Here is a 14907-nt window from a genome sequence, read left to right as displayed (position 1 = left end):
GGAACACTCAGAACAATAGAGTGGCACCTCCGAGTGAAGAGAAGGCATAAGTTCTGTGTACTCAAATTGCAGTTATATTTCATAACATCCTGACGGGATGTTGCATTCACTATTAACCGTCGTCGGCTCAGGCCTGATATTTACTTAGGTAAATAGATATTCAATATTCCATGCCATTAATGTGTTTATTTGTCCCTTAATGCCAACACAAACACGTGTAAATGTAAATCATGTGAGTGAGTAAAAATTGTAAGTCAACATCGGCAATATGATAGCCATATCGTGACTGTCAAGGGTAAAACATAATAAATACATTGAAACTTCTATAAAAACCTGCCAACGAAGGACAGTAAAATAACTAGACTTATGACAGAAAAATATATAAAAGTAGTATGGAATCATGAAAAGGACAGCACTATACACAACAATACAAGATAAAAACGGGCTATAAATCGCCAGCCACTGAAGGTAGACCACCATCCTCGGGACCATGGGGACTTACAGTACCTTTGCTACCTGCATGGACCCCATCAGGATTTACATCATTCCTTCAGTAGCTGGCAATTGTTAGCCACAATCAAAATCACTAATATTATTCGAGTAGTAGGCAGACATATTCTTTGAATGACATAGACTTACGATATCCTCTCAGGAAAAAATAAGTTGAGGATACAGCCAGGAACAAACTCAGATATAAATTCATTCTACCGATTTTAAAAGGTCATTTTCTCATAATCAAATTTGTAATACAATTCTGTTTCATCTTAAAAACCTAAATAACATAAGCATTAATATTATTTAAAATATCCTTAAGAGATGATGATTTGAAATATTTATCTCTTGTGATGGCAAAATCAATACAGTAAGGACAAGCTTGACCGTTTCTCTCTCATCACAATGGACACAAAACCTTTAAATAAACATTAATATGTATATCTACTATGGCCAATACGACACCGTCGTAAAATGACCACTTCAAATCTGGACTCACAACCCAAGTAGGTGTAACCGATATTTTATTTAATTTCATGTAATTTATTTATACCTACTTGGGTATCCCACTTCTTTTGCATCAGATCTCGGATATATGATCCGATCACGGGCTTGTAATAAGCGTATGGTGTGTTTGTTTGTTTGATGTTTAACGCCGCACTCAGCAATAATCAAGCTGTATGACGGCGGTCTGTAAATATTCGAGTCTTGACCTGACACTCCAGTGATTGACATCATGAGCATCGATCCACGCAATCGAGATACGATGACATACATCAACCAAGTCAGCGCCTGACGACAGGCATGGGTTGCTGAAGACCTATTATATCCCGGACCTTCACGGGTTGGAATTAGAAGTGGTGTCACAGATTTGTTGAGTGCAGCGCCATCGGCCATTGTGTTACCAATGATTCCAACATGGCTGGGTAACCAACAATAAACGATGTCTTATCGGCCAGTAGCAAGTTTATTATATACTGTTCAAAAAAGGAACGCAGTACGGATATTTTGGTCCATAAAAGCAAGAGATCAAGAGATGCAAAATGAAGAGGTTTAATTAATGTGTTATAGTATCAGTGACAAATTCCCCGGATCAAAATGATTACAACAAGGAATGCAAACCATTTGTCGGGAAACACGTACGATTCGGAAAAACGCACCCAGTGCATTACCAAAGGGGCCATGGAGCTGCACTAACTGCACGTGTAGCAAAACTATGAACGGTATTAAAGTGCAGGATTTTTGATTGCCTGGCATCTGCGTCAATCGAACAGTGAGTGAGTAAGTTAATGCTTTACGTCACATCGGCAATATTTCAGCCATATCAATCGAACAGTGACAGTTCATGCCAAGATTAACAGAAGTGCAAAGAAACAACGTCATAGGCCGCTTTTAGGCAGGGGAATCCCGATCAGCTGTAGCCAGGGTTTTCAATGTAGCGCCCAGCACCACCACAAGCGTATGGGAACGGATCAACAGCATGGGTCAACATGTGATCTGCCAAGGTCGGGACGACCAAGAGTAACCATCCCCGCCCAAGATCGCTACATCCGACTGCGCCACCTACGTGAAAGGACGACCACAGCCACCTAAACCGCATCCAAATACCCGGACTGCGCAGAATCTCCGACCAGACCGTACGAAACCGTTTCAGAGCAGTAAGTTTACGAGACAAGACGTCATATTGAGTCGACAACACCGTCAACAACGACTGCATTGGTGTCGTCAACACAGGGTATGGCCTCAACTGCGATGGAGAAATGGCTGGTTCAGCGATGAATCAAGTGAGTGAGTGAGTGAGTATGGTTTTACGCCGCTTTTAGAAATATTCCAGCAATATCACGGCGGGGGTCACCAGAAATGGGCTTCACACATGGTACCCATGTCGGGAATCGAACCCGGGTCTTCGGCTTGACGAGCGAACGCTTTAACCACAAGGCTACCCGACCGCCCCCCGACGAATCAAGTTTGAGATGGAAGAGCATGGGTCTACAGACGTCGGGGAGAACGTTACGGTGAAAACTGCGTACAGGAAGTGGACAGATTTGGTTGGGGTAGCGTTATGATGTGGGCAGCTAACTCTCATCATGGCAGGACAGATTTGGTCGATATCCAGGGCAATCTTACGGCTCAACGAAATTCTCCTACCACATGTCCTCCCAATTTCAGCCAAATGCAACGGTGTATTACCAACAGGACAACGCTCGACCGCATACAGCATAGATCACAAGAGCCTGTCTACACAAAAACAACGTTGTTCTCCCCTGGCACTCCAGATCACCGGTTTTGATCCCGATAGAGCACCTGTGGGATGAATTGGATAGACGGCTACGACGACGTCAACCACAACCCCAGACGTTGCAGCAGTTGGCTTTTGCATTACAGGCTACCATTCCCCAGGATGTAATTCGCATACTCGTCTCTTCCATGGGCAGGAGATGTCAGGCCGCTATCGATTCCAACGGGGACATTCGCGTTATTGAAGGTAGCTGACCTTTACCTTGGACTATCTTATGTACCGATAACTAAGATGACTACAATCACCAAGTGTTCTCTCCACAACATTTTGGCTCAAAACATTGTACGGTTCCTCTTATAAATGTATTTCCCTACCTCACACAAACCTGGCTTTGCGTTTCTTTTTTTGAAGAGTATATAATTCAATAATTTCAATTAAAGGTGAACGCTTACATGATATATGTTTAATAGCCTGAAGACACGAGAGAGAGTCCGAAAATGATATAAACTGCTTATCTTAGCTTGTTTACCAATATATTTTAGAGCTGTTAAGATGGCATGGGATTCGGCTGTAAAAATGAAACTATTATCTGGTAGTCTTGTAGACATAATCTCGGATCCAATGACGGTGGCGCTGGCAACCGCGTCACCATCCTTAGACCCGTCTGTAAATATAGATTTGAAAGTATCATATGTGTTGCGCAACTGATAATATTTTTGTTGGTAGATTGTTTGGTTTGTTTCTGATTTCTTAAGTTTAGTTAATGACAGGTTAACCCCTGGCTGTACCAACTGCCATGGTCGAGAAGACAAAAGCTGAGATCAAATCAACCATGCAATTATCATATTATGGTTATTAAATGAATCAAACTAAATCTATTTGGGTGTAAAGCCACATCAACAATTGACAAAGTGAACCAATGCATTTTATGTCATCTACAAACAACAAAGACGTCTTAAGTCAATACTAACGCTAACGGCACACACGTGAAAAGAAACCATGTACATGATAACACATAGGGACAGATAATTTTATATTCGGTTTGAGGTGGGGGTGTTTGGTTCGGCTGGGCTGGGATTTTTTAGACTGAATATTTTTTTCCAGCTACATATATAGCTGTATAACCAGATATTAATTTAATTTTAAACTATTAGCCTAAATATTTATTTTTACAACCCCCAGCCCAGCCCAAAAATATGAAACGATCCGTACCTTACAATAATCACTCTAAGTAAGTACACATACATGGAAAATAAATTTATCTAAATCCTCCACATCAAGATTTTACAAAAATGTTTAGTATTATAACATCACATTTAAATTTACACCACAAACATAATTGATTATATCAAATGGCAATACTTCACATCATGAATTTGTTAATTTGACCAACACCGACATATGTGAAGCATAGATTGATACAAAACTTGCACACATATGTTTTATATTTAAGTGAGTGAGTGAGTTGACATTTTACATCGCATCGGCAATATTGAAGCCATGTGGCGATGATACAATCATGATCAATACAGTTATAATATAAACTGACGTCCAAAAGAAACTTTACCAGAGTTTGAAATCACTCCTGCTCAAAAACAACAAAACATACATGCATGAAGTGAAGTATTGAGATGATCAATATATCAACATAATCAACACTGAAAATGACAATAACACCGCGACCGAGAATGACGTCAGAGCCCCCCAAAGTTGGGTGTGGTACAAAACTCGAGCTTTCAGAATCATGGACAATAGGCAGAGTACAGAAACAATCGCTCACGTTCAATGACAAGTCATTAGTCAAAAATAATTATACTTTGTCTGAAATTTATATTTTCAGTTGGTAAAGTTTCTTTTGGGCGTCAGTTTATAACACCTGTCGGCAGGACAGTAACTACCAGATTATCACAGTTTTGCATTTAAAACTAGTATATAAATGTTAATGCACATGCCAATACATAACAACACAATATAAATACGGGATATAGATAACAAGCAACCAAAATTCGGCCACCATGCATCACATTCCTAAACTAACACAGAATTTTATACATGTTCAGATTTCAATTGCTGGTGAATCTACTTTGTTCTCACTTATACACGTAAAACACAAACACAGGTAATACATATACACACTTCACAGTACTGTAACATACGCCCTTCGCAGTACTGTTACATACCTCTTCACAGTACTGTTACATACACCTTCACAGTACTGTTACATACACCTTCACAGTACTGTTACATACACCTTCACAGTACTGTAACTTACACCTTCACAATACTGTTACATACACCTTCACAATACTGTTACATACACCTTCACAATGCCGTTACATACACCTTCACAGTACTGTAACTTACACCTTCACAATACTGTTACATACACCTTCACAATACTGTTACATACACCTCCACAATACTGTTACATTTACCTTCACAATACCGTTACATACACCTTCACAGTACTGTTACATGCACCTTCACAATACTGTTACATACATCATACACTGAACATTCAAGATGCCGGGTTAGAATAGGTCTTCGCCGCTTGCCGTAAAAGGCGACAAATCTTGTCGTGAGATGTGACTAACGGGATCTGGTGGTCAGGCTCGCTGACTTGGTTGATGCATATCATCGTACGCCAGTTGCGTGTATCGATGCTCATGATGTCAATCACTTGATTGTCTGGTCTAGACCCGAATATTTACAGACCAACGTCATATAGCTGGATTATTGCTGGGTGCGGCGTTATACAACAAACAAACAAACTGAACATTCACGCAAGACATGTACGTTTGGAACCAAAATGTTACATTAAGAAATTTATGCTCACAAACCAATATTAACTATTTGTGAAGCTCGTAAAATCTTTAAAAAGTAATGAACACTGACATTGGCATGCAACCAATATTATGTACGACACCTAGAGCCCTTAACATCGAATGGGTGAAGTTGTTCTTTCAAAACATATTCAACTTCTTCTAATGGGAAAACAATTCTGTGCAATTTGACATATACATAGAGACTGAGTGAGTTGGATTTACTGCCGCTTTGAACAGTATTCCAGTTATATCACGGCGTGTCAATTTAATGTGGAAGGAAACCCAGCAGCACTGTTTGGTGCTTATTAATCTTGCAGCATAACTGGAACAAGACGGGATTCGAGCCCACAGTCATAGTTGTCTGGGGTACCCACTCTACGCTACTCTACACCGTGAATTGCATTAACGACTCTCCTTTTATATGATAATCGAGTTGTCTTTGTCGCTTTATTTACGACATACAAATGTAACTCTTTTTCTTCAGTATCCTTAAGCAATACGTTTTTATAAATATGAATGTTAACAATGTTATGAACTGTAACCTGGCCTTGACATTTAATATGGACAAGAGTATTTGATTAGAAAGCCAAAGGGCATTACTTTGGATTCCTCTACAGACACCTGCAGGACTCCATGAGATAAATCACACAATGCTGGTGTGATAATCATTTTTTATCGACAGCTTTATCTAAACCATATAACCAGATCCAATAAAGTTCACCATCATATGAAGTACGCCATCCATAAAATGTATATGACTGATCATATAAACTAATCACTGAATGCACAACATATAATTAATTTACTCGGCATAAAATGCTCCAGACCTGCGAGACCTAGGAGTGTATAGCCTAAAGTTAATCAAATTCAGGGAATGAATATCACAACCACTTTTCACAGTATGCTGAACTTTTATCTTTGACAGACATACGAACAATCTTTAATGTAGTTCATATGGTAGGACGGGGTTAAGATCAATTCAAACATTGATTACATTTACCACAATTTTATCCAAATGTATAGTCTTTGACTGGTCTAAAGATAATCGTTCTAAAAATAGAGTCTTATAAATGAGAAAGTTCTGCAGGATATCCTCAGTGAAGTAGTACATCAATACAAAGAATAGAAACCACATACCTTATAAGTCACAACTTATATATAGAAAACAGTGAATGCAAGACTGGATATCAGGATGGAAAAGGAAAAAAGAATAAGATCAGATTTCTGAGTTGAGGTGTCCTTTGCATGAGATTGGCCTTCTCTTACCGATCCAGACTTTACTGATACACTTTCCTCAAAGTTCTCCACGTTGTTGGTCTTCTTGAAGCAACCCCCTGCGTGAATACCATGGTGGTGTCGTTTGAGGACGAACATGGTGATCATCAACGCTAGACAACTCTGGCACAACAGTATCATGAGGAAATATGTCATCCTGGGCGGACTGCTGGACCTAGGCAGGACATCATTGATGAAGTTGAGGAACACAGATTCAGCTACGAAGATGTAGACCAGGTATGACACCTTTTCCCCGGATTCCACTGGGAGGATGAAGACAAAGGCATTCATGTAGGACAGAAGGGCCATTGGAAAGATGACATTTGTTACATAAAAAATGCTGTGCCGCTTCAAAATGAAATCGACGTTTATCATGGTTACATTTGACGTCTCTGATTCCAGGGCTTCCTCAGTCATTGTTACGTTTATCAACTCCCACTCTGTACTGCCCGTGAAATAAGGACGGAAAGCATTGAATGCTAGTTCATTTGATATCTTTAAAATTCCAGGCCAGGCAATAATCCCGAATGTGCATTTTTGCGTATCAAACGGATACATTGTAACATCGACATTGCACGTGGTTTTGAAGACCTCACCAATGGTTCCGTATATTTGGCCAGAATAATAGGCTAGCAATGGCAGATAGGTGCCAATATTGGTTATTCTGTCAGCACCATTGGGAATAGAAATGGTCGGTGCCCATATCTCATCAGGCTGGAAATACATCTTTGCAACACCAGGGAATTCCTGAATATCCCATGCTACTGCCTCGTCAGTCCATCCTAGCGCAATGACACCACTGAAGGTAAAGATCTGCGAGGATTCGTCAAGGTCTAGAATAGCTATTGGGGTTAAATAGACACCCACAATCGGTTCAGGATACAAACTCGTAGTTGGAGGTATCGAAGAAGTATAATTAGCTAGAACCCGCTTCAAAACTTTCTCTTTCAAAGATCTGAGGGGATCGTCTCCCTGTAAAGGCGATATGGTGTCGTTTGAGGCTATTGATAAATCTTCACAGGCAAACATCAAGATCAGGCAATATACGAGCATGGTGAGTGTGGCTCTGAGAATTCCAACTACCGACTGACGCGAATGACAGATCAATAAAGTGGTTCATATGCGTTTCGAATTGACATTAACATAATACAAAGTACATAGAAAGAGTACGATGTACATTGAAACCAATGTAAACACACAGGTAAAGCCAAATTGACAGGCTGCACAAAGTGAGTGAACTGAACGTACCTGTCCACAATATGCTAATATTGTTATCAAGCCAAGCTGATTAGCGAAAGTTTAGTTCGAAACAATACGGTATAACTGTACACAAAGAAAAAAAAAATAAGCACACCCTAATGTATTTCATTATTGTTTGGTCCCAATATTTGTAAGTCATGAAAGATAAAATTACGTGCCATGCATGGTATGCCCGTGCAGCATGCTACCCTCGAGTATCTCAAAAAGCAGTATATCCAAACGTTAAAATTGCTTTCTTAAGCTCGGTTTAAACAGTTATTTCATGACATTGTGTGACCATGGCACGAAGGCGATTATCAAACGCCACAAATTGGCAAATATTCGGCGTGCATAACGCAGGAATGTCTTGTAATGCCATTGGTCGGAATTTGGGAGATTGTCACACTGTCGTAAGCCGTTTAGTCGAGAAACATGATCAGACCGTTGATGTACAGGACCGTCACAGATCCGGAAGACACCCTGTGATGACACATCGCGAAGACAGGAACCTTCTTTGTCTGAAACAGCTGTGGTTGTCCAAATGCGTTTCAGCCCCCGAACCGTCAGTAACCAGCTGAAAGCAACAGGACCGAGGGCTAGACGAGTCATAAAGCGTCCCTTGCTGAGAGATCACCACAAAGCTGCTCGTTTAGCATGGTGTATTGTGCGACAGAACTTGAATCTGAGAACTTGGAGACGGATCCATTGGTCAGACGAAAGTCGCTTTCTGCTCCACGTCACTGACGGAAGAACGAGAGTTTGGAGGCTACGGAACACGGCCTACACCCCCAGGAACATTTAACCGACTGTTGCATACGGCGGGGGCTCGATAATGGTTTGTGGTGTATCTCTTATGATTGCATGTTCGATTTGGTCACCATAAGGGGCAACTTAACAGGGGCTCAGTACATCCGGGACGTTTTGAGGCCAGTCGTCGTTCCTCATTTTGACAACCACCCTCTTGCTACTCGACCCCAGTACATGGATGACAATGCCAGGCCTCATCGTTCGCATGCAGCCGTGGATTACATGAGGGCAAATCCAATAACGACTCTACCCTGGACAGCAATGAGCCCAGATTTGAACCCCCTTGAACATTTTCGGGATATTCTGGGGCGGCGCATACAGGCACGAGATCCTCATGTACAAGATTTACGCCGATTGGAAGCAGCATTCTATGAGGAGTGGTTGTTGTTGACCCATCAACAGATCCAACGTCTGACTGGAGGCATGAGACGTGGGGTGGAATGCGTCATCCGGGCACGTGGCGGTTATACCCGCTACTGATCTGTTTCACATGTCATGTAAAGTAGAGACTTTAAGGAACATTTTCACATGAAACATCAAACGTAACTCGTTTACTTAATCCTGCAGCTCCATACCTTTTTGAGGTATTGTCTAAGGTAAAAAACAGTACATGTGTTACCATGATGTTTTTGTCAGTAAGTTTCAATCACAACTCACCAATATCTTCTTTATTTGTTGTCAAATGTTTGTTCTATCCGATGACATTAGTATCGCCCAGCTTCTGGCGGTCAGGCATCCCATGCCATGATTTTTGCCATTCGTCATGGTTCAGAAAAAGGGGTGTGCTTAACTTTTTCTTTGTTTGTAGTATCAATCTTATCACGTAGGGGTATCCAAATTTACACTTTTAACAATAGTGGTGGGATACGAAACAAAGAAGAGTCGTGTTTTGACCTTTTAAATCACGAAGATTACAATTCCTTGCCCATACGGAAAATTCGTCTCAATGTTTCTTAATAGTTAGCCATAACATCATTTTCTTCACATATCATCACAAATATGACATTCAACTTTGATCTCCCTACCAATGTTTCAGTTGTATGTTATGCTTGGAACATTAATGATACTAACTGACTGGTGATATCGACTCATCCAACTTGTATCGTGCGATTACAACGATTTTGAACACGACAAGACTTTCACATTTTCACATTTCACACTTGTCAGACGTCTGTCAATTCTGATGCATAGAACAATTAAGTGATTGAGTGAGTATTGTTTTACGCCGCTTTTAGCAATATTCCAGCAATATGACAGCGGGGGACACTAGAAATGGGCTTCACACATTGTACCCATGTCGGGAATCGAACCCGGGTCGTCGGCGTGACGAGCGAACGCTTTAACCACTAGGCTACCCGACCGCCCCAGAACAATTGAGAGACGGTCTTACTGGTTATATTGACTCATCCATTACAGTTGGTTATAACTTTTTCGGTGTTGTGAAATGCTTGTGTTATACGTTGTTACAAATATATCGTATACTTATTCATATTTGATAAATATTCCATGTCATGTTGTTTTAAATTGCATCACATGTCATTTGTTTCAATGCCCGATAATACCTCATTTATCATGTATTCTTGTGTGTAGACAGAACTTTATAGATGTACATTGTTTACCAAAACTAGTTTTCAAAGTTAAAAAGTGCCTGGACTCCTCAAACACCACTTTAAGTGTATGTTTGTTCAGTGTTTTTATATCAATCTACCAGTTACTGTTTAACCTAATTACACTGAGACAATGTAGCAATGTCTAGAACAAGGAAGACAATGTCCAGCTGACTGTGGCCTGTCCTCTGAGTTTAAAAACAAGTGTTGACGATAAGTAAGTAATTCACTTGAAAACTTATTCCCACTACTAAATACCCAAAGGAGTTTAGGAACACATAAGGAGTGTTAATCGCTGAAGTTGAATACTTGACTTACCTAAGTTTGTACGTGTTTGTGATGGGTGCCACCTGTGGGACAGGACACCTGGTATCATCACTCACTCACTCATAGAGATATGATACAGCTGGAATCGTACAAAGTTCTCTTTATCTTAGGATTATGGATCGGGTTTTATCGCTTGTATTAATATTAGATAATCTCATGGCCTGGTGGATCGTCTATACACTTATTTGCGACCGATTGTTTTACACATATTAATAGCAACATTTTCGCATCGTCTTTGTCCATTAAAACTTTAATAACAAATTCACAACTTGAAGCGCAAGTCATTATAAGCCGAATCATATTTACGTTTTGATAATTACATGTTTAACAGACGTTATGTGTCGCGAAGTGTCTTGATGCGTACATAACAAGTTAGTATGCACCTTCCTGAAGAGAAAGAGAGAGAGACTTGAATGCGTTGCCTATTACCGAAGCATGATACCGACGAGGTGACATTGATCAATCAGCAAACTCAACCGAGATAGAAACTTGCTGATGCGCGGAGACTAGGCACGCCAGGATATTGGATACCACCAGGCAAATCAAGTGTTTTATTATAAGTAATATTGAACCAACTCTTTCTGCAAAACGCAATGTTTGCAAACATATGACACAGCTTAATCTTGTTAATGAACCACCAAAGTCAAATCTCCTGGATACATTCTTCAGTGTTGGGAAGTTTCATGTTGCCAATTATCATTCAATGAATTTGCATCTTTTTCGGTGGACGGTGATTGTCCGTACTTTCATACTTATGTTTTGTTGTGGGGTAATATAAGAAGATGGCGGTTAGACCACGTTTTCTTCCTGCCTGTACCAGGTTGCCTTTGCCAGCTCAGTATAACTTGCCTCTGAATGTATTTGTGGTGGCACGTGGTCCTGTGCACAGCGCACAGATCACGAATCTGGTGAAGTTCAGCAACGTCGGTCTCGGAGACTCCTGAGAGTTTCTAAGGCTTCGGTCCTGCCCTACACTGAAGCACATATACCACATGTGGTGTCTCCTTAGGCAAGTGACTTTGTTCGAAATGTGCCTCTTTTCACCCATCAGTGAGTGGGTACCCAGTAGGATGAGATGGTAATGTGGCTGTTAACCCTCTAGCGCATCACGGCAGCTTGGGTTGTATATTCCCCAGGGAGCTGAGAATGAAAATCGAGTGCCCACTGATCAATTGACCGGGGTCACATGTGCAAGTGATATCTCTTTAAGGGCCACGACTATAGGCATCCCGTTATTTAGAGAATAAGACATATACTATTATCCATTAGATTGCAAAGCGTCTATCAAACTCAACGAATACCACCCATTAAATGGCAGTGACACGTGAAGATCCGGGTAGAGAATAGAACTTCAGCAAACAATGCTTGCCGTAAAAGGAGACTATGCTTGTCGTTAGTGGAGACTAACGGGATCAGGTGGTCAGGCTCGCTGACATTTCATCGCATGCCAATTGCGTAGATCGATGCTCATGATGTCAATCACTGGATTGTCTGGTCCAGATTCTATTATTTACAGACCGCCGTCATTTAGTTGGAACATCGCTGATTTCGGCAAACAAACAAACTTTGATTAATGGGACGAAAGTACAAAGAGAATTCCTGTTCAGGTATCACACTGAAGTCATACAATACAATCCATCTACTTGGCACTACTTTCTAATTATGTAGGGGCGCAGGGATGAATAAATGGAAGCAATACTCTCTTCTTGCCCTTTTCGAACATGCATTTCCCATATTTTAATAGAAATAGGTATATTTAATTCCACCAAAGTTTAGTTAGTATAGCATAATACAATGACACACCATAAATAAGCGGCTTTACACCCAAATCACTCAATACCTTTCTATTAGACCAATGCAGTTTAATGTTGCAAAGTGACCGCCTCCGTGGTCTAATGGTAGAGCGTCCGCCCGGAGAGCGGAAGGTCCGGGGTTCGATCCCCAGCCGCGTCATACCAAAAGACGTTAAAAGATGGTACTTGTTGTTACCCTGTCTGGCGCTCGGCATTAAGGGGCTAAATCAAGGACTGGTCGGCTAGGAGTCAGTATACTGTGTCTGAGTGGGGTATTCATGTTAAACTGCGGCATGGTATCTCAGTGTGCAAGCACTATAAATCGGCATCAGTCCGGACTAGTACAAGCAGCCACGCACATACACGTGCATGCATGTCGCTATATAAGTGCAATAATCTTGGACGCGACGTTAAACCCCATTTCACCTCACCTCACCTAACGTTGCAAAGTGATTTGTGAGACAAAAAAACTTTACACAAGACGATTGTAAGTTGCGCGTGTTAACGAATCAGTGATTGTCGATTCTTAAATTAATATTATCTTCGTTTGCTCGCTCGGTGACTATCTTGATTGCGTTTCATGATACCCCGACGACGTGGATCGTTGCTCACAATATGGATCACTGGATTGTCTTGTTTAGGAATGATTAATATTACAGACTGTCGTCATATAGCTGGAGTATTGCAGAGTGTGGCGTTAAACAACAAACAAGCAACATGAGACAACGTTTAGAAATCATGTATTTCTTTTTGAAAATATAACACCAATTGAGTTAATGATATTGTTGTACTAAGTTCAATTTTAGTATACCCAGGCTTCCGATTGTATGAAAGTTTAGTATGTTTCAAAAAGGGGCTGCACACCAATGTGCCCCCACTCAATACCTTGCCTCTGGATTACAGTCTATACATGTATAAGGAGTTCCTAAAAGATGCTTCCATTCAAACAGACATACTCTAATTTGGCATTTGCATTTCCATCTTTGTTAAGTGGCTGTGCGACGTACTAGATTTGTTTACACAGCAGTCAATAGCCCGTGAGACTCATACGAATTCACCATCTAATGGAGAATTTCCTCGCAGTCAAACCAGAATTTCTGATGGTCATAATTGTGATATTTTCCCAACACTTCTGTCGCAGTGCCCAACGTCAGGTGCAGCTATGACGTCATCGAATACTCTCAGTGGGCATTTGAAATTGATGGTTTTTATCCTGCGTTGCAATGCGTGCTTGTCGCAAGAGGCAATTAAATGGATAGGTTGGTAAAGCTCGGTGATTTCGATTATAGTGTGCGGTCGATGGTTATCAACAACTAGTTTGTGAGGTCCAGGCAAGATTACATACACACAACCGTGATATATTGTTTAGGCATTACTTAGAAGTTGACGGATGACAAAGTAGACACAATTTATGGATAACAACTTCTTTAATACTGTAAATGCGACGTTTAACGCCAAACTCAGCAATATTCCAGCTTTATGACGGCGTTCTGTACGTAATCGAGTCTGGACCAGACAATCCAGTCATTGACATCATGAGCATCGATCTACGCAATTGGATACGATGACATATATTCACGTTGACAGTCAAACAACCCTCCTTCACCTATACTGATCACTCACTTGCTTAAAATTAGATTATGGTTCTATTGTTTTCGGTGGAGCCTGCAAGAGTAACATAGAATATATAGATACAATACAACACCAAGCCCTGAGACTATGTTGTGGCGCCTTTAGGCCTTTGTGTGGACGTTGACGCCTTCCCTAACGCCGTATAAACATTGTCTCGTAAATATATTACAAATACAGTTTTTCATCCAACATATGAAGTACTGTTGCAGAAGAAACCCAAACTGATATTACAGCTGAAAATATCGAGTTGGATACTATACTTCTATACAGACTTTTGTCAACTCCTCCATGGAAATTGGTCAAGACATTTCTTGTTATTTCAATTATTTGTTTATTTCCTCGAAATTTCGAGTTTTTCTCGTTATTTCGATTATATTTTTCGTTATTTCGATTATTTTCTCGCGTTATTTCAATTATTTTCTCGTTGCTTTTTTTGCGTTACAAGTTTATTATAACAACTCGAAATTTCGATTTCTTTTCTCGTTGTTTCAATTATCATTTCGAAATTATGAATTTTTTGTCTCGTTACTTCGATTATTTTCTCTTTATTTCAAGTTTATTTAAAAAAATCAGGTATAATAGTGGCAAAATATTAATATTTATTTCAAGGGAAAGTTGTGAGCCTTTTATCGTCAACATAACAAATCTAATACTATTATTGTATCTAATGA

This window comes from Haliotis rufescens, unplaced genomic scaffold, assembly GCF_023055435.1.
Source record: "Haliotis rufescens isolate VD_foot unplaced genomic scaffold, xgHalRufe1.0.p SCAF_5, whole genome shotgun sequence".
In the NCBI taxonomy this organism is placed as follows: domain Eukaryota; kingdom Metazoa; phylum Mollusca; class Gastropoda; order Lepetellida; family Haliotidae; genus Haliotis; species Haliotis rufescens.
This window is presented reverse-complemented; position numbering follows the sequence as displayed.